This window comes from Eulemur rufifrons, chromosome 4, assembly GCF_041146395.1.
Source record: "Eulemur rufifrons isolate Redbay chromosome 4, OSU_ERuf_1, whole genome shotgun sequence".
Taxonomy (NCBI): domain Eukaryota; kingdom Metazoa; phylum Chordata; class Mammalia; order Primates; family Lemuridae; genus Eulemur; species Eulemur rufifrons.
The window spans coordinates 5848732-5872864 of NC_090986.1; the positions used below are offsets into that span (position 1 = coordinate 5848732).

At 42.4% G+C, this 24133-nt stretch overlaps 1 pseudogene; it reads left to right on the forward strand.

Annotated features, from left to right (window-relative positions):
- The window catches only part of LOC138382930 (zinc finger protein 737-like), a 72780-nt pseudogene extending 63235 nt beyond the window's left edge, over positions 1 to 9545 (forward strand).
- Positions 9546 to 24133: the final 14588 nt, after the last annotated feature.

The following is a 24133-nucleotide window of genomic DNA, read 5'->3' on the forward strand; positions in this document are numbered from 1 at the left end:
ATCTCTATAGGTATTTTATTTTGGTTACCATGCGGATTACATAAGAGCTCTTATAGTTACAACAGTAAGTTTATAGTTAAACTTGTAAGTAACAGCTCTTCTTTACTTGTATACAAAAATTCTTCTTCATTACATCTGCCTTACAATTTATGTTATTGATATCTCTAATTGTATCTTCTTATACTGTATATCCATTAACAGATGTTTCTTTATTTATTTATTTTTTTTTTTTTTGAGACAGAGTCTCACTCTTGCCTGGGCTAGAGTGCTGTGGCATCAGCCTATCTCACAGCAACCTCAAACTCCTGGGCTTAAGCAATCCTTCTGCCTCAGCCTCCCAAGCAGCTGGAACTACAGGCATGAGCCACCATGCCCGGCTAATTTTGTTCTCTACATATTTTTAGCTGTCCAGATCATTTCTTTCTATTTTTACTAGAGACGGGCTCTCTTTCTCACTCAGGCTGGTTTGGAACACCTGTCCTTGAGTGATCCTCCTGCCTCAGCCTCCCAGAGTGCTAGGATTACAGGCGTGAGCCACCGCACCCGGTCTAACAGATGTTTCTGATCATTTTTGTGCTTTTATCTTATAAACTTTAAAGCATGATTAAGAGCATTTTCTGCACCATTATTCTAATACTGCAGAACTTTATTTAGATTTAATTGCATCTCTTTCCCAGACAGGGTTTCTTTTATTTCAGAATATTAAGGGGATAAAAAAATTTTTGATTATATGAATCACTTTTGTAATACTTGAGTCATGACTACAGGTGTGCCCATCACCCAAATATTGTTCATTTTACCCATCAGGCAGGTTTTTGTTTCTCTCCTTTTTCCAGCTGCCCCCTGCTTGATTTCCACCAAGTTTTACTTTCCTCTGTGCACATGTGTGCTCATCAGTTAGTTCCAATTTAATAATGAGTACATGTGGTGTTTTTCCAATACTTCACTTAGGATAGGAGGGAAGATGGCAGAATGGTGGTGACCTCCTGGATTCGTGCTCCCGGAGTGGAAGGCATGGGTCTCGGACTGCCACAATGCTAGAGGTTCACTCTCCTACAAGAATGGCGGTGTGAACCCACAGAGAATCAGCGTGGGACAGAGAGAGAGCGAGAAAGGACTGAGAGAGAGAGAGAAACCACCTCGGGAGCGGAAGAGGAGCAGCCCCCCCAGCGGAGGTAGCAAAATCCTGAACAACACGCGAAGGGCTTCCCCTAGGGACAGAGGATGCAGCTTACATGGCGCTCACGCATGCCCTTATCCAGACTAAAGCTGAAAGAAGGAATCTTAAGGATTCATCCAGATGGGAAGGGCTCAGCGAAAAAACTCTGGAAGTATAAAGAATCAAGATGAAACCTCACCCTCAAAGAGGATTACTAGTTCACCACCAATTAACACAAACCAGATTCCAAATAGCAACATGTCACAGGAAGAATTTCAAACATGGATCATAAACATGCTGAACATTATGCAAGAAAAAATGGATAATCAACATAAAGAAACCACAAAAAAGATCCAGGACTTGGAAGAAAAATTCACCAAAGAAATCGAAATACTGAAGAAAAATCAAACTGAACTCCTGGAAATGAAGAATTTATTCAAGGAGCTTACAAAACACAGTGGAAAGTCTCAAGAGCAGGGTAGATCAAACAGAAGAAAGAATCTCAGAGATTGAAGATAACACTTTCCAATTAAATAAAACAGTCACAGAGTTAGAGCAAAGAAACATGAGAAAAAACCAGAGTCTACAAGAAATGTGGGATTATGTGAAGAAACCTAACGTGAGAGTTATCGGCATTCCTGAGGGTGAAGAAGACAATAAGCAAGGGTTGAATAAACTATTTGAAGATATAATTGAAGAGAATTTCCCAGGCCTAGCCAAATCTCTAGATATACAGGTTCAAGAAGCTCAAACAACCCCTGGGAGATTCATACCAAATAGGAAGACACCACGTCATGTAGTCATCAGACTGACCAAAATATCCACTAAGGAGGCCCTTCTTTGAGCTGTAAGGAGAAAGAAACAAGTAACATACAAAGGAAAGTCCATCCGAATCATGCCAGATTTCTCAACTGAAACCTCACAAGCAAGAAGAGATTGGGGCCCCATTCTCACTCTTCTGAAACAGAATAATGCCCAGCCTGGAATCCTGTACCCAGCTAAACTCAGTTTTATATATGAAGGTGAAATTAAGACATTCTCAGATAAACAAAAACTCGGGGAATTCACCAAGACAAGACCAGCTCTCCAAGAAGTACTCAAAACAGAGTTACACATGGTCCAGCACAAGAAGGACCCTCGAATGTAACACTAATCAAGAGATAAATATAAAAACCCAGTTATCATAATGGCTCAAGAGAGAAAACAGATCAATGAAATTCAACCCAACTTGAGGAAAAGCAATCTGTCTCACTTATCAGTTCTCTCATTAAATGTGAATGGATTGAATTCCCCATTCAAGAGACATAGACTGGCCCAATGGATAAAAAAATATAAGCCAACTATCTGCTGTCTTCAGGAAACTCATCTAACCTGCAAGGATGCATTTAGGCTGAAAATAAAAGGGTGGAAATCAATATTCCAAGCAAATGGAACCCAAAAGAAAGCTGGTGTGGTGGTTCTAATCTCCAATAACGTAGTTTTTAAATGAACAAAAGTAAAGAAAGACAAAGATGGTTACTATATACTCATGAAGGGTACAATTCAACAAGAAGACATAACTATACTTAATATATATGCACCCAACCTAGGTGCACCCAGATTCATAAAGCAAACCCTACTTGATCTGAACCAAATGATAGATAATAACACTTTAGTAGCCTGAGATTTTAACACACCGCTGACAGTTCAGGACAGATCCTCCAAACAAAAAATAAACAAAGAAATAGTGGACTTAAATACAACGCTCGATCAAATGGGCCTGACTGACATCTACAGGACAGTCTACCCAAAAACCACTGAATATACTTTCTTCTCATCAGCTCATGGGACATTCTCCAAGATTGACCATATCATAGGACATAAAACATGTCTTAAAAAATTTAAAAATATAGAAATTATACCATGCATCTTCTCAGATCACAGTGGAATAAAAGTAACAATGAACCCTAACAGAAATCCTCACTTCTACTCAAAGTCATGGAAGCTAAATAACCTTCTCCTGAACAACCATTTTATAAATGAAGAAATTAAGTCGGAAATCAAAAGATTCTTTGAATTAAACGACAAAGGAGATACAACGTATCAAAATCTGTGGCACACAGCTAAAGCAGTCCTGAGAGGAAAATTTATTTCCATAAACACTTAGGATAATTGTCCCAACGTATATGTAAATTATTACAAAAGGCATTAATTGATCTTTTTTATGGCTGTCTAGTACTCCATGATGTAAATATACCACATATTATTAATCCAATCATAAATTGACGGGCACTTGTGTTGATTCCACGTTTGCTATTGTGAATTGTGCTGAAAGAAGTATTTGAGAGCAGTGTCTTTTTGATAGAAAGACTTCTTTTCCTTTGGGTTGATACCTAGTAATGGGATTGTGGGATCAAATGGTAGGTCTACATTTAGTTCTTTGAGAAAACTCCATACTGTTTTCCATAGAGGTTGTACTAATTTGCAGTCCCACCAACAGTGTGTAAGGATTCCTTTATCTCTGCCTCCATGGCCTCATCCCCTGCTCTCATGTGCAATGTCTCTGCATGGATTCTGAGCAGCTCCCCAATGAGCACAGAGGTCTGCAGTGGATGGGGGAGACTCCTCACAGTTCAAGCTGCCTACAACTTCCTCTGCTAAAAAGCAGTGCTACTTCAATTCTGCTGTCTTCTCGTCTTCCCAGTAGTGTGAATTGTATTGGGACCCCCCTGGCTTAAGCTCTGAGGTGGGTAGTGCTTATAAGAGTCGGCTACATCTTGTTGGATTGAGTCCGTAGGTGCTGTAATGGGCTATATGGTCATTCTCCCTGTCAGTGGTGGATGCTTGCAGGAAAGAGCCCAGTGCAGAGGGGTTCTTTTGTGCCTGGAATAGGCTTCAGCCCCTTAGGAGAAGCATTTGACTATCCCAGACAGTAGGAGGGGCCTGCAGTCCCTAGGGGATTGCTTCCTCTCCAGCACAACAGAGGAGAGTGGGAGAGTGAGGCTGAGTGGGCTTAGGTTGAACAAGCCTGGAAGGCTCTGCAAAGTCTTGGCAGGGCTCAAAGTCCTATCCCAGGGCCCTGGGAAAAGCCACTGGGAGAGGGGCCAAAAGGATCTATCAAAACTAAAAAGACTGCTTATGGGGGAGGGGCTGTCTGTAATTCACCAACTGGCTCTTGGAGTGAGCTCCGCCCCTCTCTCATTATCCCTGCCCTGAGGGGCTCCCTCCAGTGTCGGTTTGCAAATGGGCACAGAAACCTGCTGTGCTCAGCCACAGTGGGACCACAGGCTGGGAACTTTATGCCAGGGATCCACTCTAGTCTGACAGCGTGACTTTCCTGTGGGGGTACGGGCATTTCACCAGATTTCTGTGGCTCAAACCCCCACTGTATTCTCGCATCATTTCTTCCCATGTGGGCTCCCTTGCCTACCAAGTTAGTCTCTCAAATCTCTCCATTGTTCCCCCTGGGAATTCACTCAAGTCATGGGGGCACAGGATCCAGCCCATGTGTCTTCTTCACTGGCTTCTGTCTGCACAGAGTACCACAGGCAGAGGACTCCCAGACTGGGCACCCCTGGGGCCACCACAGGTCCCCAGAGGAAAAGGTGTGGAGAACACTGTAGGTGATGAGAGGTGGCTGTCCTCCGAGGTGCAGTGGCAGGGAGGCAGGGAGGAAGAGAGCCAGGAATAGAGCCAGGACCCTGACTCCTCCAGTCGCCCTCCTTGGAAGGAAGCCTGCAGGAAACATCCAAGCTCCAGAGCCACTCCTGTTCTCCACACAATTCAGTGGGTGCAGCAGTGCCCATGCGCATAAATGTGGGGAACCTCACATACAACTCAGTAGCCCACTGATTACCAAAGGTGTGTAGGAAGGAGAAACGCAGTGCTCCCTTATTCCTTCACTGGGCTCTGAGCCTCTTTGGGTTTGATTCTGACCAGTTTCTTGTCGTCTTTTTCTTTTTCCTTTTTCGTGTTCTGCTTCACAACTTCCCCCTGTGAAGTATGCAGCCGGCTCTGGCACCTCCTCCAAACTACACATGAGCTGTGCCCATTCCTCCCTTTTGTTTATCTAAAACACTTTCTTCCCTCTGGGGTGCTCCAGCAAGTGATGGCTCTACTAGGTCCTCGGGCCCTCTCCCCTCTTCATTAATTATTATTATATAATTTTGTGTTGTTTTCTAGCATCATTTTATTTTCAGTGAAAGGGGCTTCCTTTGGCGCTTCTTGTAGGGCAGATCTAGTGCTGACAGACTCTTTCAGCATCTGGTTATGTTGATAAATGTTTATTTTTTCTTCTTTTAGGAGGATAGTTTTGCTAGATACAGTATTTCTGCTGTGCGGTTTTTGTTCTTTAGACACTGTGACTATATATCCCAATTTTTTTCGGCAGGGCAAACTTTTTGATGATAAATCCACTGGTTCTCTCATAGAAGCAAGCTTGTAGATGACACATCACTCTTGTCTTGCAGCTTTTCAGATTCTCTTTTCTGTGACTTTCAAAGCTTTGCTTATAGTGTCTTGTTATGGGTCTTTTTATTTATCCTAGTTAAAGTGTGTTGAGCTTCTTGATTTCTTCATTCTTTTTCTTACATTTTAGATTTGGGCAGTCATTTCTATTTGTGTTCTTCAGCTCCACAGTTTGTTTTCTTTTATACTTTTTGTTGCTGTTCTAATTGTGCTGTATTCATTTAGTTGTCTGTGTTTCCATGTCACTCATTGTGCACTATTCAGATGGGGCTTTTTAACTTTCTCAGGTAATTTATATATCATTATTTCTTTATAGTTAATATCTGATTATTTATTTTGTTTGTTTTATTGGGCTAGGGTATCCTGATACTTTGTGTATGTTATAATCTTTGGTTGATATTTGGGGATTAAATAAAAATCCATCTGTCACAATCTTTAACAAATGGCTTTGTCCTGGGAGATTCTGATATGAATTGCTTGGGCTACACAATCTTGGAGCCTCCCAAATCTATTCTCAGAATGCTTGTTCTGTGGAATTGTATGTTTATTTTCCAGGTATAGTGATTTTTCCATGTTTTTTCTTAAGGCCCTGTAATCATTTGCTACACCTATTGTATGCCACTTGTACTGAAGTCTCTCTGCTGCCGTAACAGTCATTTACCTTTGTTTGCAGCAAACCCAGTCTACCTTCCAAAGCACAACACAATTATGTTCAGCATTCTGTGTTATGGGAGACACTAACCAGTCTCTGGAAAGGCCCCTAAAAGTCCAAATGTATATGTGTGCCACAATTCTCTTTCTCATTTTGGGGAGAATCCAGGAGTTGATCTTTTAAACCCATATAAACCATGCTATATTAATATTAGGAAGGGCAATTGTAAGTAAATGTAACAAGCTTTTCTTCCTCTTCTAGGTGGCTTCTGGCACTGTGCTCTCCCAGGATGCTGCAAACATTTAATTGGTTTTAAAATTCACACAGAAGCAATTTGGGCAGTATATTTTTTATTAATGTTATGTAGGTATAACTATATTAGGGCCTGTGATACTTTACTATGCTATCTTGATAATGTGCTTGCTATAATTTTATATGTTAGATTTGTAATAGATGTTCATCTAAGGCTGAAAAAAAAAAAGTGGGATAATTTGTTATTTTTATTTCTTTCAGCTGTGTCTTCACATTACACCCAAGACTATTTGTCAGGGACAAGCCTGAAAGATTCATTCCAAAAAGTGCTACTAAGAAATTATGAAGGCTCTGGACTTCATAATTTAAGTTTAAGGAAAGACTGGGAAATTGTGGGTGTGTGCAAGGTGCAGGAAGAATGTCATAATGGACTTAACCAATTTTCCACAGCCAGCCATTGCAGTGTCATCAGTTGTAATAAATGTGTGAAGGTCTTCAGAAAATTATCAAAACGAAATAGACATAAGATAAGACATACTGTAGAGAAAACTTTCAAATGTAAAGAATGTGGAAAAGCCATTAACAAATGTTCACACTTTACTGAATATAATAGAATTCATACTAGAGAAAAACATCACAAATATATAGAATGTGGCAAAGTCTTCAAATCTTGCTCAAGTCATTCTAATCATAAGTTAAGTCATGGTGGAGGGAACCCCTACAAATGTGAAGAATGTGGCAAAGCTTTTCAGCGGTCTTCATACCTTAATATACATAAGAGAATTCACACTGGAGAGAAACCCTACAAATGTGAAGAATGTGGCAAAGCTTTTATCCGCAATTCACACCTGACCACACATAAGACAGTTCATACTGGAGAGAAACCCTACAAATGTGAAGAATGTGGCAAAGCCTTTAACTGGTGTTCAAACCTGACCAAACATAAGACAATTCATACTGGAGAGAAACCCTACAAATGCGAAGAATGTGGCAAAGCTTTTAACCGCTGTTCAAACCTGACCACACATAAGACAATTCATAGTGGAGAGAAACCCTACAAATGTGAAGAATGTGGCAAAGCTTTTAACCAGCGTTTTCACCTGACCACACATAAGGCAATTCATACTGGAGAAAAACCCTACAAATGTGAAGAATGTGGCAAAGCTTTTATCCAGCGTTCAACCCTGACCACACATGAGACAATTCATACTGGAGAGATACCCTACAAATGTGAAGAATGTGGCAAAGCTTTTATCCAGCGTTCACACCTGACCACACATAAGACAATTCATACTGGAGAGAAACCCTACAAATGTGAAGAATGTGGTAAAGCTTTTAACCGGTGTTCAAACCTGACCACACATAAGACAATTCATACTGGAGAAAAACCCTACAAATGTGAAGAATGTGGCAAAGCTTTTAACCGGTGTTCAACGCTGACCACACATAAGAGAATTCATACTGGAGAGAAACCCTACAGATGTGAAGAATGTGGCAAAGCTTTTAACCAGCGTTCACACCTGACCACACATAAGACAATTCATGCTGGAGAGAAACACTACAAATGTGAAGCATATGCCAAAGCTTTTATTAGGCGTTCAACCCTGACTAAACATAAGACAATTCATACTAGAGAAACCCTACAAATGTGAAGAATGTGGCAAAGCTTTTAACCGGTGTTCAACGCTGACCACACATAAGAGAATTCATACTGGAGAGAAACCCTACAGATGTGAAGAATGTGGCAAAGCTTTTAACCAGCGTTCACACCTGACCACACATAAGGCAATTCATACTGGAGAGAAACACTACAAATGTGAAGCATATGCCAAAGCTTTTATTAGGCGTTCAACCCTGACTAAACATAAGACAATTCACACTGGAGAGAAACCCTAGAAATGTGAAGAATGTGGCAAAGCTTTAACCGGTGTTCACCCCTGACCACACATAAAAGAATTCACACTGGAGAGAAACCCTAGAAATGTGAAGAATGTGGCAAAGCTTTTACCCGGCATTCACACTTGACCACACATAAGACAATTCATACTGGAGAGAAACCCTACAAATGTGAATGATGTGGCAAAGCCTTTACCCAGTGCTCTTACCTTACTATACGTGACAGAATTCATACCTGAAAAAAATCCTACAAAACCAAACAATGTGGCACATCCTTTAATAACTGTTCACATATTACTTGTCATGACAGGGGTCATACTGGATAAAAGCATTATAAATGTAAAGACTGTTGAAACACCTTCCACAAAATAAAAGTCTTAGAGTGCACCATGGTATTGATACAGGGAAAAAAATTACAAGTATAAAGACTGGTGCAATACATTTACTTATATCGCAGATCTTATTTATTACACACAGGATTCATACTGGAGTGTAAACCCCTAACAATTGCTTAAACTGTATTGAACTTCACAGAATTTGGACTGGAGAGAAGCCCTACAAATCAAATAAATGCAGAAAAATATTTCTTCAAAAAATATGCCTTAGGAAACATCAGCATTAATATGAAAAGATATTTTAGAGATACAAGAAATATGAAAAAGTTTAATCATAACTGAAGTCTAAATAAGCATCAGAGGATTTACAGTAGAAAGCACCAAGGCACTAACACTTTCAGACATTAAAGCAGAGGGTCGATTATGAAGAATAATCCAAAGTTAAAAGATAATTTATTTGTATGTAGGCTTAGAAAGAGCAGAAGATTGATTTTTGGAGGGTTATAATTACACTCAAATTATGCTATTTTGCATTGAAATGGTTTTAGATGTTTGAAAAATATTGATGTAGTTCAACACTCAAATCACTGGCTGCTATGCTTTCATTCCTATTCTTTCTGTGAAAGGATGTGGCCAACTTTTGCTGCATCAGAGCTATGAAAGACCTTTCTAAATTATGTAGGCATCATTTTTGTACTCTTGCAAGGAAAATTAAGGACACCAAGACGTAATATTCAGTAAGAAAATCTAAGTGGAGAGGCTGTTTTTGATCCAGCCATAACACTGTTTTAAGTAAATTGTGTGGTAGATTTTTAATATAATTTTCTTCTGAGGACATTTTCAACTTTAGAAGTAAATTGTTTTACCAATTGTATGTTATGTAATAGAACAAAGTAGATTTTGAAATGCTGACTAAGACTATGTGTGATCTTAATTTGTTTTAATAAAACAAAATTGTTTTTAATGTGTTGCATGTTGTGTATTGAATGAGGTCTTAACCTTCCACCGAGATTTACCTAGTCCACTTTATTCAAAGTCCAGATAACAAATGTAAACAATATAATATTGGGTAACATAGTGGAACATAACATTACTAAGGAGCTTTTTTGCAGAGGCTTTAAGCTTCAGTTAATTTGAAAAAATATTGCTTCCATAGGTTATATTTTCATTCTTTTTCTTCTTTTTGCAACTATTAAGGACCATTAAAATGGTTATAATGAGATTATATAGGAGTATAATCAGAGGCCATACATTGCTGAATAATGAATATTTGCAAATTTTCACTGTACATACAGAGGAAACATCTTGTGTATATCTAGAAAGAACAATAAACCTTACATCATCAATGTTCTTTCTTAAATAGTCAAATTATCACCATAGTTATTGTTTCTTATTTTATCCACTTAGTCTTGATTAACATGGACTATCTCATATAAATTCTGAAAATCTAGCCTCTGCATCATTTGCCACACTAAACATGTATATGGAAAACACCAACGTATCCACAATTATGTTCTTTTGAATGCACACTATCTATGCTTTTATTGTACCTTGGCCTCCCATTGTAGAAATCATATCTTTCTTGTTCTTTATTCCCTTATTTTATATTTAACTTCCAAAACATTGATAGGCATATAAAATTGATTAAACCAATGAAAATATAATATCCACTTGGGTCTTTCTCACATCTCACCAATCTGACACTTTCTATTTATCACTTTTCCACATTTTTGGACCCTTGTGATTACACTAGATGCATTCTGTGTATTCAGAATAATCTATTTTTAGTCAGCTGTTTAGCAATCTTGATCTCACCTTCATCCTGTGCAATCTCTATGTGAACTCTTCATCTCAAACAGACTAGCTAATATACAATTTTTCGATTACCAAAAGGGTAAACACTACTTTTAATGACTTTATGACAACCGTGATGTTGCATCAAAATAGTCACATGATTCTTTTCCTGTGACTTCACTTGCAACAAGGATATTCTCCTATGCCTTGAAAATCACTGACATCTCCAATAACCAAGATAATCCCACCGATTTTTTTCAGGATATCTCCTACACCAGAACACCTTGTAAAATTTCACTGAATTATTGTGGAGTTACTGTCTCATGTTATTTGTCTCGGATTCAGGCATCACTAGTTTAATTCAGTGCTTAGAACAATTACAATTCAGCTTTATGACAGAAAAAATTAAAAACAGCACATTCACTTAGATTCTTCCCTGAGATGAGTGTCCAATTATATTCTAAAGTCTCTCCTATCTATGTCATCACATGCATGTAAATATATAAGGCAATGTAGATATGCTGATAATCAGTATTTCTGGCTCATACTCAAATTAATGGCTGATGTAGAGAATTGTTCTAAAACCAGCTGGTATATAAGAGTTTGTAAAGGACACATCTTATAGTTGATCATCTTTCTCCAAAAGCTTAAACTAATAAAGGGACATCATTGTCTTAACTACCAGAAGCAAAAACTGATAGTCGCCACCAACGTACATCTGCATCCTCGGTCCATTTCTTTGTTCTGCTGTCAAGTTGGACCCATGAGAAGCATCCAAATAATACTCTCTTAAAGGTATCGTGGTCTCCACATATTAGGAATCCTAGTCTGGTATGTTAAGGAATTATCAGTTAAAAAATATTTGGGCATAAGCTACTAATATATGTACTAATATTATAACTATAATGAATATACAGTTATTCATTAACTATATATTATTTCAATGGAATAATGTTGACAACTAAAGTATAAGTATTTTTATATCTTTTGGAAATATATCTTAACTCACAGAATCAAACAATTGATAGTTGTCAAAAAAATATATGTATGTGCAAAAAAGTCATTTGTTGTTGGTCTACATTTTAAACTTTGTGTCCTGTGTATGAATTTAATGAATCTGGGAAACCCAACAAGAAAAATCATGCAATTTGCAATAATATGGTACCCACTAGGGAGAAACGAAATTTTAAAAAAATTTATGGAGGTGGCCTATAGGTTGGCCAGGATACTAATAACTGAGTACTATCTGATACATTGAAAAGTTAAAATCCTAACGCACATCTTAGCACTCATAAGAAGTGACAACCATGGCCTCCTGGAGCTGAAGGTGAATCCTCTGAGAACCCTCAGTGAACATATGACACAGAACAAGTTCATTCTCATACCGGCATTCACCCTAGGCTCCTTTCAATGTCGTAGGTCCGAAAGCACACGCACAATCATGAGTAATGAAAAATAACACCATCACATGAACCAGTAAAAAAGGACTGATCATAATGTACCTGGGCATAGATCAGGGGAGGGGAAAAATAGGAGTGAATTCAAAAAGCCATTTACAGAAACCCAGGAGCTGTTTTGCATTAGAGAATATGTTCTTTTGAAGAAAAAAGAAGTTTGGTAAATCTATTTACTCTTCTGTATCACAATATCTAATTTTTAGAATAGCGCTATTTTATAAATGATATCATTTGAATAGTGATCTATATACTTTGCCATGTGCTGACTAAATATCTGTATGATTCTTAAATTTTCTTACTATACTAATAAATATAGAGTCATTTTCATCACTAATTTCACCACAGGTATTGAGCAGCATTGGAAGACCTATGAGGGCTCGTTGAGAGCATAAAGTGATTGGGATCATTGCAGGTTACAAGTTGAGAGAGGGTTACTTGGTCCAGTCAGTGGCAATAGCTGGCAAACTGGAAAACAGCTGGCAACTTCAGAGAAGGAAAACTTATTTCTCACCAAGATCAGTTCCATGGAAAGATCGTTATGAAACGCGCAAATGGCATAAGGATAAATATGCTGCACAGCAGATACCACTGAATGACTGCAATACATCGACTATTCTTTAGAAAGTTAACGGAGTGTAAGCTGCAAGTGGAGCCACAATGTTTCTGACAGGAAGATTTATAATTCTTAGCTTCCCTGAGGAAAAGCACAGGCAGGAAAACTGTCACTGTAAAAGTGTGGGACAGAGAAACAATTGAGGGACTTGATGACTTGATCTCAATTCCTGTGCTACCAATTTTGGGAACTGCTATAATAAAAATGCTTTTGGCTGTCTGTGTGTGTGTGTGTCCAGAACAAAGAAGCAAAGTATATACTCTTTTTTTCCTAAAGACTTGGAAGTTCTTTCACCATCACACCCCTGTGCATCGCTCTGAAGGCAAAATGAAAGTCATATATAATAAAATATGAAAATATTGAATATGGTTGGACATTTTCAAATTGTAAATTGGAATATCTTCTGTTCTCCATGGACACTTGACTACAATCAGTTGATGTCCCTCCTTTCTGACATCATCCACCCTAAGTGCATACAGTTCAGACTTTTAACATGAATGCTTTAATTTTGTTTCTAATGTTCAGAGAAAGACGTTTTTTACCATTAAGTATTCTTGAGTGTCTGATGCTTTCCTGAGCCACAAAGGAACAATTGTCATCACCATTATTGTTCCTTTTTATTTTCAACCCATCCTGATTTCATTCTTTTTGTCTTCATTTAAAGAAAGGCACAATGAGGCACTATCCCTACTGAATTTGGACACCATTTGCTAGTAAATTTCAACAAAATAAAAATGAACTTGTCATATTTGCAAACACATGTTTGAAGAAGAAAATTAACATATACGCCCAAAATACTTTAATAGAATGAGAGAAACAAAATGGAAATAGAAATTGCAGCAAGGTATGGGATGGTTTGAGATAACACAAAACAGACAACACAACAGTTCCTCACCTGTAGGTTGGCGTAGAAACTCCTTTCTCCATTGTGTGCCTTCGGCAGTTTCTGGACCAAGTGCTAGCCGGCTTGTCTACAGTCTGAGTCTTAGAGTCAGCGTCACCTCCTGGAGTTAACTACAGTCTCCAAGAAGGAGACTGATGGAGATAGTGGAGAAATAGCAAGGTGAGCCACACAGGTCATATGTGAAGGACACAGAGGCATGTTAGAAGGTGGCAGTAAAAGAGAACTGCCTTTAAAACCTATAGCAACATCATATCTCATGGCAAAATATTCAACACTTTCCTCTTGAATCTGAGAACAATACAAAGATGTATATTATACTATTCTCATTCAACATTGTACGGAAAGTACTATTCAATGCAATAGTGCATGAAACAGAAAAAAAAGGTATAAAGATTGAAAAGATTTGTAGATGATGACTGTCTATATAGGAAACCTAAATGAATCCACAAGCTATTTGAATCAGCATAAGCATTTAGTAAGGTCACGAAACACTAAGTCAGTACACTAAAATAAATTGTATTTCTATATATAATAAAGAATTAGAAAATGAAACTCAAAAATATCATCTACAGCAACATTAAAAAACAGCAAATATCTAGGATTAAATCTAACAGAAGAAGTCTTGTATACCTATACAGTGAAATGTGCCAAACATTGCTGAGAAGAATTAAAGGAGAACTAAATGTTTATGGGTTAGAGGATTTGATATTGTTAAGATTAACATTAATGATGAAAAAATTGTTCTATAGATTTCATATAAGCACAATTAAAATCCCAGCAGGATCTGTACATGTTTGTATATTAACAATTTGATTCTAAAATTTATGTGACAGAGCAAAAGTCCAAGAAAACCTAAACAATCTTGAAGAAGAACAAAGTCGGAGGACTTTAGGTAGTAAGACATACTGTAAAGGTACTGGAACTTAGACAGCATGGAATAGAATATGGATGGGCAGAAATATCAACAGAACATAATGGAGAACCCCAAAATAGACCTATACCTGACTGTCCACAAAGGTGACATTGCCAGGCAGAGGCTGAGTCAACTGGATATTCATGTGGGGAAGGGAGCAGTGGAATGAACAGTGACCCACTGGCCCCTACCTCACTCCAGACACAACACCCAAAACCCCAGCAGGGTGTGCACCTAGATGTGAAATAGTAAAAATTCCAAAAGACAAAAGGATATTGTCTTTGGACAACGGAATAGGCAAAGATTTCTTAAATAGGACACAAAATGCACTAAACATATAAGAAAAGATTGACAATTAGATGTCACTAAAATTAAGAAGTTCTGATCATCAAAAGGAATCATTAAGTTCCTGACAAGGCCAGCCAGATATATAATGCCTCTACCTGATAAAGAACTGGTATCCAGAATATACAAAAAATTCCTATAAGTAAGACCCACAACCCAATTTAATAATGGCGGACAGATCTGGAAGAGGCATTCCATAAAACAAGAGCTCCAAACGGCCAGTAACACGTGAAAAGGGGCTCAACATCATCAGTCGTCAGGGAAATGCAAATTCAAACCACAGGGAGATACCCACAAACACCCACCAGAGTGCCCCAAATGACAATGACAACACCAACTCGCCGTTGAAGGGAAGTGACTTGAACTCTTATCCCCAGCTAGGAAACTGTTTGGTGGTAAATATATGCCTACCGTGTAACCCAGCAATTTTATTCCTGGTAGTAGTCACCAAGGAAAATGAACGCCTCGTCTGAAGAAAGGCAAGCATGAGCACTTACAGACAGGGGCGAATGCAGGGCTCTCCATAGTGCCACCAGGAGAGACTTTTCACACCAACACATTGAATTTTTCAGTTTCCCTAGAGGGAAGGTGACCAGCGGGGGCGCTCGGGAGCAGCGGGAGTGGCGCCCTTCCCTCACATAAGCGCTCACCAGCCCCGCGGGCCTTGAGCCCCGGACAGTCCTGGACAAGGCATTTGCGTTCAGCAGAGTCAGAGATTTGGGCCACCCGGGTTCACGGATTTCGTTACAGCTGACGACAGCGAGGGCAGCCCACCTGAACAGCCACTTGGCTGGAGGCCGTGCACTGGGGACGCAGCGAGACAGAGTATTATCTTCTCTCCTGTCTCCATCTGACGAAGCGGACCGGAACCTCTTCCTCTCCGACTCCGTGCTGGCCTCCAGCAGCCCGCCCTTCCTGCCTCTGGCCCCGGGAGGAGAGAGATGTGGTTGTTACCAGCTAAGCTGCGGAAGGCATGGGGGGCAGGGGTTCTGAGGCCCAGATTGAGGGACGGGTCTGGGTTGGGGGATGGATGTGTGTTTAGAGGTACGGGTCTGGGGTTGGGGAGGGGAGGTCTGGGGTTCCGACGGCAGGGGGAGGTGGGCAGTCATGGAATTCCAGGAAGAGCGGAGAAGGTAGGGAGAGCAGGTCCAGGGCTTCAGGGGGCAGGTGGGTGGAGGTGGGCAGGTGTGTGGGGGGAAGTTCTGGGGTTCTGAGCAGGGCAGATCTGGGGTTCCCAGGTAAAGCGGAGTAGAATTCTCGGGGTTAGGGGCGGTGGGGTGGGAAGGTCTGGAGTTCCAGGGGGAGCAAGGACTGGTCAGGGGTTCCGAGGGCGGGGTTGGAGGAGGAGGATGCTCTCCGCAACCTTGGGGGAGGGGGAACAGGCCTTGGGTTCCGAGGGCTGGGGACTGCTGCTCAGCCCAGATCTGCCCTCTGGCTTGCACAGCGCCCCAGCCCCTAGTCCCCTGTCGTTTGGCGTCCTGCCGTTGCCCGGGGAGACGGACCCTGGCAGCTCAGCGCACTGTGCTGTCACAGGGAGGGGGCGGCGCGTACTGGGCGCGCGGCACTGAGGCCGGCCGCGGTAATTTAGATTCATGGGTGCTCGGGGGCGACAGGGGTGCGGGGTTTAGTTGCGCTGTGTCAGGGGCTGGGGCAGGGAAGGCGATACCAAAAGGCTGCAGTCGGTGGCGCTCAGGCTGATCACCGGTCCAGGTTCAAGTCCCGGGCTGGGTCGGAGATGCAGCTGGAGCAAGGGCGGAGGCGCGGGCCAGGACCTAGAGGGCCTGGGTTTCCAAGCAGGAGGGTCAGCTTGTGACCAACACATCCCCAACCCGGGACCCACTCTCTGTCCCCACGTCTAGGCTGTCCTGGTCACACAGATCCGCCCTGGCATTCAAAACTCCTTTTCAAACAAAAGACTGGGCAGATCACACCCCGCCCCTTCCTCCCCATCTCCCAGGACCGCCTGGCTCGCCCTACTCGCCCCCACCCTGGGACTGTCTCCAACCATTGCTCCCCTTGCCCCCCAACGAGACGCCCCTGACCTGGCCCTGATGTCAGGCTTCAGGTGGGGCGATGGGAATGCGGGTCAGGAGCTCCGCTTCTTGGCGGCCTGGGACCTGGGTGTCCTCTCCCCGGTTGTGGGTGTCCCCTTGCCTGCTGGAGGCGATGAAGTGGCCAGATCACCTCCTACGTCCTGCGAAGGAAACTGGAGCGGACTTGGCCTCCGAAGGGTGACTCTTCCGTCCCCGCCCCGCCCCCGGGTGTTCTGAGTCCCTGCTGTCTATGCAGCCAGTGTCCCATGCCACCCAGACTCCGGGGCGTTTCCTGGCTTCTTTGTCCCGCCCCTGGTCTGGCATCTTGGCTGGGTGGGAGTTGGGTGGGGGGTGCGGATGGGAAAGACCCATCCACTCCTTCAGTGCCTCCACTAGATCAAAACCTAAATGCCATCTTTATTGTGCTTAAATCAGTTTTATTTTACGTTTAATTTTCCAAGATATGCCACAAGGGAGGTTCTTGTAGTGGCTCTTATACGACTCTAAGTGCTTCCCCTTGCTGAGATGGTGTCTTTCTCGCACCTTTACTGTCTTCACCCCAGGAAACCCACTAAACTCTCACCAGCACCCCTTCCCGACTGGCCTCTAGGGGTTACATAAATCATGGCTACATTAAAAGATGGCCCTCATCTCCATCGGCGGCTTCGCTGTTTTACCTCCCCATTTTTTCAGAACTAGGGCAAGCCGATCCTCTGAGACCCACCAGTAAATAAATAGGCCACACACTACATGTACCTGTGAGCGTTTATTGTGCAAGCAGCGTTAAACCGCACCAAGCAATCATGCCCCGCCACCAGCGCATGGCTGTGAGCGCCAGTCTTGATGTCGCCTGCACCCAACGTCTCCCCTCCCTCTCGCCCTCCCTCAGCCACTAACAGGGGTAAATTGCAAATTTCTAACGGTCCCAACCGGCCCAAGGACCCGCTTGGCCGAGCGGCACGGGAGGCAGGCGCAGGTGTGGTGATCCCATTGGCCGAGAGTGGCAAGAGCCGCGGGGGGGTCGCGTGTGGGCGCATGGGGCAGCTGGTGGCTGCAGAGGCCAAGCGGCAGGTCATGCTGCACCTGGCGGCCAAGCTGGTGGCTCCTTCTGGAGGAAGGCGAGATGCCAGAGGAGGGGCCCTGTGCTCACTGCAGGTGCCGCCTGGGAGGGGCGCCGGTGGGCGCGGCTGGTGGGTGTGGGACCGAGACGACAGTGGCCGCCCAGCGCCACCCTGAGCTGAGCCGTCCTGTCCTGGGGGGAACTTCCCGGAGGGACAGTGGAGGGGGATGGGCCAGGGCTGCCTGCTGCCTGGGCATCACCGCAGCCGGCGTCACTTCATGTTTTATATTAATATTACAGCTGCCTTGGCCGGGCGTGGAAAAGAAACTCATGGAGCGGCCTCGGGTGGGAGTCACACCCAGTCGCCGTCTGGGGAGGCAGCAGGGCAGGCGCGGGCTGGGGCCTCTGTCTTTGTCTAAAGGCAGGTTCCCCCAAGGACAACTGTGCAGCCGCTGACACCCACCTCTGCCTTCCAAACCCTTACTACTCTTCTCGCACTTACAGAGTTAAAACGAGGGAAAAGAGCGTTCGGTGCTGTTTTTAATGAACTTGCTGGTTCACGGAGCTTTGGTAGAATATGGACAGTTTGAGAAATGATGGCGCCTTCAGTTGTTTGCTTTTCAACCCTAGAACTAAAGCGTATCCTTTCCTTGTTCCTCTCTCTTCCTTTTCCTAGAATAGTTTAAAAAGGCTTTTTAACTATATGCAGCATTTTGTATGATTTTGGACATTTGTCTTTTTTCGGGGTCTGTGCCACCATTGAGTCATTCTTCCTTATTTCCACTCTGTATTTTATCTGCCAAGCAACGTGAAAAGGTGTCTGTATGTATTTTTCCCTTTTCTCTGCCATTGGTTTCAATTGCAGTGTGTGCCTGGAAAACTGAAAAAGAGAATCTTGGGTTGTCCCTTCAGAATGTAACAGAACCAAGCTCCTCCTTTTTTTAAATTGTGTTTGAACCCATCTTTCTAACATCTGGGATATACTTTTGATTCTGGCAGATTGGCCCTCCCTGGTGCTCAAATCTCCAGTTGCTTTCTCCCAAGGTTACTGATGTTTTGTCCCAATTCTTCTATATAGGAATGTAATTCATGGTAGTGGCTCCCTAGTTGCTTTCTCTAACCTCTAAAAAGATGAAATTCTCCACAAGAGAAGCCAGAAACAGTACCAGAAATGGAGTCACGTATTAAAGGCAGCATTGTGAATGCCATAGGCGTAATACCTGCATAGCTGACTTTGTAACCTGGAGCAAATTGCTTCATTGATCTGGGTCTCATTTGTGAAATACTGGCTTTCACGGTTTGAGCTCCAGGTGTAACTAAGTTTGATGAGTAAAGAAAACGTGTTAGACTAGGGGAAAAAACAATTCGCTAACAAACCGGCTCTTTACTAACAGGGGTTTTCTATAGAGCCCATTGGCCACGATGGCTGCAAGGAACAAATGGCCACTGCACTTCCTACAGGAGAGAGGTCCTGGCAGCCAGGGATGAATGAGAACCAGAGCCTGGTACTCACTGCCTAGGGGCGGGGCGGGGAAGGGCGGGACATTGTCAGTCACTTCCCTGGGCTCTGAGGTGGGCGCCTAGAGGGAACTCTGGGTGTGACGTTTTCCTTGTATCCAGGCGACCACAGGACACTAGTTGGCAAGGAGCGGCCAGAGCAAGCAGCCTTCAGTATGGAGGCTGCAGCGGAAGGAGGGGGAGCTCTGACCATGCTTTTTCCTGGCCCTGGCGGTGCCCCTCAGAGTTTGTTGGGTCTCCATCCCTTTTAAATAAGCCCAGCTGGTCACCACCCTCAAACCCCTGTCAGCTCAGAGGCGGCAGCGGCCGGCGGGAGCGGGCCGTGGCGAGGCTGGAGCCCAGCCCAGGGCAGGGTGCAGGGACAGCGGGCGAGCAGCAGGCGAGCGGCGGCTGCTGAGCGCGGTGGAGCTGGGGAGGGAGCGAGCGCGCGGGCAGCCCCGGACAGCAGCCGAGGCGCCTCGTGGGGAACACGCGGAGCTGGTGTGTGTCTCCCAGTGCCAGCCCCAAGCTGGGCCGGCGCCCCCATCCAGCCCAGCTGGACTGTGAGGTCTACCAGGCGGTGGGGGGGACCCAGCAGCAGTGGCGCTGGCACCCACTGCCATGAAGACTGCCTAGCTGGATTTTGGCGCTGGTGAGGGCCACCACCTGCAGCGCATCAGTGCCCAGGAGATGCCTGAGAGGCACACTTCTGGCCTCTGCTACCCCCAGGGTCCCCCAGGAGGCATCCACACCCTCGGGCTCCTTCCTGCCCGGACCCATTCTCCCGAGGCTGGGCACCCGGGGTGAAGCCTGGCTCTGCCTCACAGCCCCACCCCTGATTCTTTCCCTGCCACTCGGCCTGTTTCTTCCCCTCCCTCCTGCCCAAATGCCCAGTTCTTGCTGCCTCTTCCCATTTCCCCAACTCTGTATGGGACCCTCCCTGAGGCCTTTTATTTTTGTAGCTCTATTCATCATCCCATGGGACTTGATAAAGATATTTTTGGTGTATTCCCTCCCATTTCTGAATGAAAACTCACGTGTGCTGGCTTCGGAGTTCCCATCCCATCCTGGGTCCTTCCGCGTCCAGATGGAACCTAAGTGAAGGAGCCGGGTAAGGGCCTCATTGTTCCTTCCTCGCACTCATTAAGTATCTGATACTTGGGACAGCTGAGACCCAAATGTTTGAGGATTTCTTACTTAAATTCAAAATAGAGGTTGCCATAGGACTGTCTATATGGTATTTTTAATAGGCTGCTTTATTCCTTCCAACTATAATTTGAACACAAAGAAAGAAAATTGGGGGGTTGGTTCCAATAACTGTAAACAGTGTGAATTTTACTGACAGGGCTGCAGAAATTTTGTTTTGTTTGTTTGGTTTATTTTTAACCAATGTGTTTTACCCATAGAGTTCTGATTACTTTAAAATTCCCACTTTGAAACAGACATATCTTCAGCCCTACTCCAGTGATATAACAAATTTCATTTTCCTCCTCTAAAGGAGAGGTGGTGTAAAGGTTTGGGAGTTAAAATGTCAGACCCTGCCTGTGCGAGACTGTTTCCATGGCTCCCCCTCCTCCACCCTGAACAGAATCCTGTTCAAAGATAAGAATGTTTAGGTAAAAGTTTTTCAGACTTTAAACCACTGGGGGGCAGGGGGGCGATAGTGGGGGTGATGGGTGGGGTAGAAGAAAAGAAGGAAACATTTGATTTTTTTTTACTTCTAGAATTTTGGAAAGGGATAAACCTAGGTAAAAATAATTCAGGATAACAAGATGGTTCTTTTATAAAAATAAGTGTTTTGAAGTAGAAAGCATTGTATCATAAAAATGGTTAAATATGTTTGGCTTTTTTGTTGTGTTTAAATGCCAGTGGTTTCATTACTATAGAGGAAATGTCTTATAGCTCTTCTATTTAAAATTTTTTAGCCTCAACCTATTTAAAAGCTAGAATAATTAAGCCTCACGACATAATGAATGTGCCTTTGTAACTGGGAAGTACTGTATTCACTATTCAAAATATTGAAAAATCATAAAAGAATTAACAAATATATTATGTTAATTATTTGACTGTGCTTTTGTACAAAAAGCATGTGACCACTTGTGAAAATTTCTGCTCTGCTTCGTGGTATAGGGTGAGCTTCTCAGTGATTTTACAAACCAGTTAGTAGATGGGTACCATAAAAATTAGAGCCCCAAATAGACTCTTTATATCATTTTTTAGCATTTGCAACATATTTTTATGTACATCTTATTTGGCCCTTCCAAATACAAATAAGGCATATTTTCCCTATATTGCTGATGAAGAAACAAGGACTTAAGGATCTGAAATGCCTATGTAAGTCCACTGCTGAATAGAACTAGGTTCTAAGCTGTCAGACTGACATGGAAGTGTTAGATATGCCAAATTTGGTTATTGAAAAATTTAAAACACTGAGGAATGCATCTTAGATTAATACTTTCCTCATAAAGTAGACCTATTTCTTAGAACTTATTCCTGGGTTGATTACTTCCACTTAAAGTTTATTTTACACAACTCAGAGGCAACATTTTTCTCTCCATCTTTTTTTTTTTTTTTTTTTTAAAGGGACTGGGTCTCACTGTTGCCCAGGGTGGGCTCAAACTCCCAGCCTGGGCTCAAGCTCCCATTTCAGCCTCCTGAGTGGCTTGAACTACAGGCCTGGGCCACCTTGTCTGGCTCCATTTTGTGTCCACATTCATTTCTGTGGATGAGAATAAAAGTAGAGAAAACAAAATGGCCTAAATTTACCAGTCAAATAAATGGGTAAAAAATTTTAAAGAGTTTGTTCTGGTAACTGTGAATTGAAGCTGAGAGTGCCCTGGCAGACGAATGTTAGGAGAAACTGGCAAGAGGCCAGGTAAAATACCAGACAGTAAGCATAGAGTGATGAAAAAAAGTGTTAAATCAGAAAAGTTAAAAAATAGTTTGTGAGCACAAAACGTATCAATTTATGTTTATTAGAATTACAGTTAAATTTTCATTTCAATGTGTGCCCTAAAACTGAATCTTGTGGCATTCAGTAAAGTGATAAGAGAAACCTCAATGTTAGCATTTCCCCATTATTCTTGAGTTCCCACAGAAACATGGTTAGTACACCAAATATAAAGTGTAGACACATTGAAAGTTTGCTTTTAATATTTTTATTTCAGATAATTTTATATCAGTTTCCCTGGAAACTGAGACATTTCTACTTAGATATAAAATATTTTAACTTTTCTACAGTGAAGAATTGAATTATTTTGGTTACTTAGACAAAATCATATGTAAATGGTGCTCTGCTTTGTTCTTTTTCTCTGAAACATTTTGGAAGAACATGATTTCTTCAGGGCATTTCAAAGAGATGTTCCTAAAAATCTAGTATAGATTTCAGATAGACTAAAAAGTATTTTCTGCCACCTAGGCTTTATTTAATAGTACATGTAGGCCGGGAGCGGTGGCTCACGCCTGTAATCCCAGCACTCTGGGAGGCCAAGGCGGGAGGATCGCTCAAAGTCAGGAGTTTGAGACCAGCCTGAGCAAGAGCGAGACCCCATCTCTACTAAAAACGTAGAAAGAAATGATCTGGACAGCTAAAAATATATATACAAAAAAGAAAATTAGCCGGGCATGGTGGCGCATGCCTGTAGTCCCAGCTACTCCAGAGGCTGAGGCAGAAGGATTGCTTGAGCCCAGGAGTTTGAGGTTGCTGTGAGCTAGGCTGATGCCACGGCACTCTAGCCCAGGCAACAGAGTGAGACTCTGTCTCAAAAATAAATAAATAAATAAATAAATAAATATAAAATAGTACATCTAACATAACTAATGGTAGTATCAGTAACACAAAATATAATGCTAAGATCTTATTATCTAATATAATTATTACTCATCAACTTTTCACGCAGTCTTTTATGTTTTAATGTTAGGTACTTGTTTTGGGCAATGGACAGAAAGACACAAGGGTGGCTTCAGCTGAGTGAAAAGGATGACAGGAGGAGTATGGCGGGTTAAGGCCTTGTATGCACAGTGGGCCTTGACAAAGTATATATTTAGTTGTGATGGGAAACCACTGGAGGACTCTAGCCTGGGGAATAATGTTATCCTATAAGAAAAATATTAGACTGGCTTATCAGAGAACACACTGTCATGCAGGGATGGGTGAGGAAGGGAGACCAGCTAGGAGGCTGGTGGAGTGGTTCAGGTGAGAGCCAAAAGTGAACAAAAAGAGAATAAAGACCTAAAATAGGCTGACTTGAAGAAAGCAAGTGAATATAAAAGTAGATAACAATGTTACAAATACATAAGTCACAGAAAAAGAAATGCAGATGATCCTTAAACATATCTTCACACATAAGAGAAAGGCAAATGAAAACTATACTGCAGTCTCTCTCCTACTGGGAGAAAATCAAAAACTTGACAGTACATTCTTTGGTGTGGCTGTGAAGAAAGTTACATTCATATTTTGCTGGTGGGAATGCAAAATGGTTCTAGGCCATGAATGGGAATTTGGCACAATCTCATAACATTGCAAATAAGTTTAATGCAGATATCCTACTTTGTCAAATTTATCCTGCAGGTACATCCCACAAATATGAAACAACCTATGCACAAAGTTTTTGCTGTGTTCTTTTCTTTTTTTAAAATGAGGGACAAGGTCTACTCTGTCACCCAAGCTAGAGTGCAGTGGACTGATCTTAGCTCAATGTAGCCTCCAATGACTGCGCTCAAGTGATCCTTGCACCTCAGCCTCCCTAGTAGCTAGGACTACAGACAAACATAATTG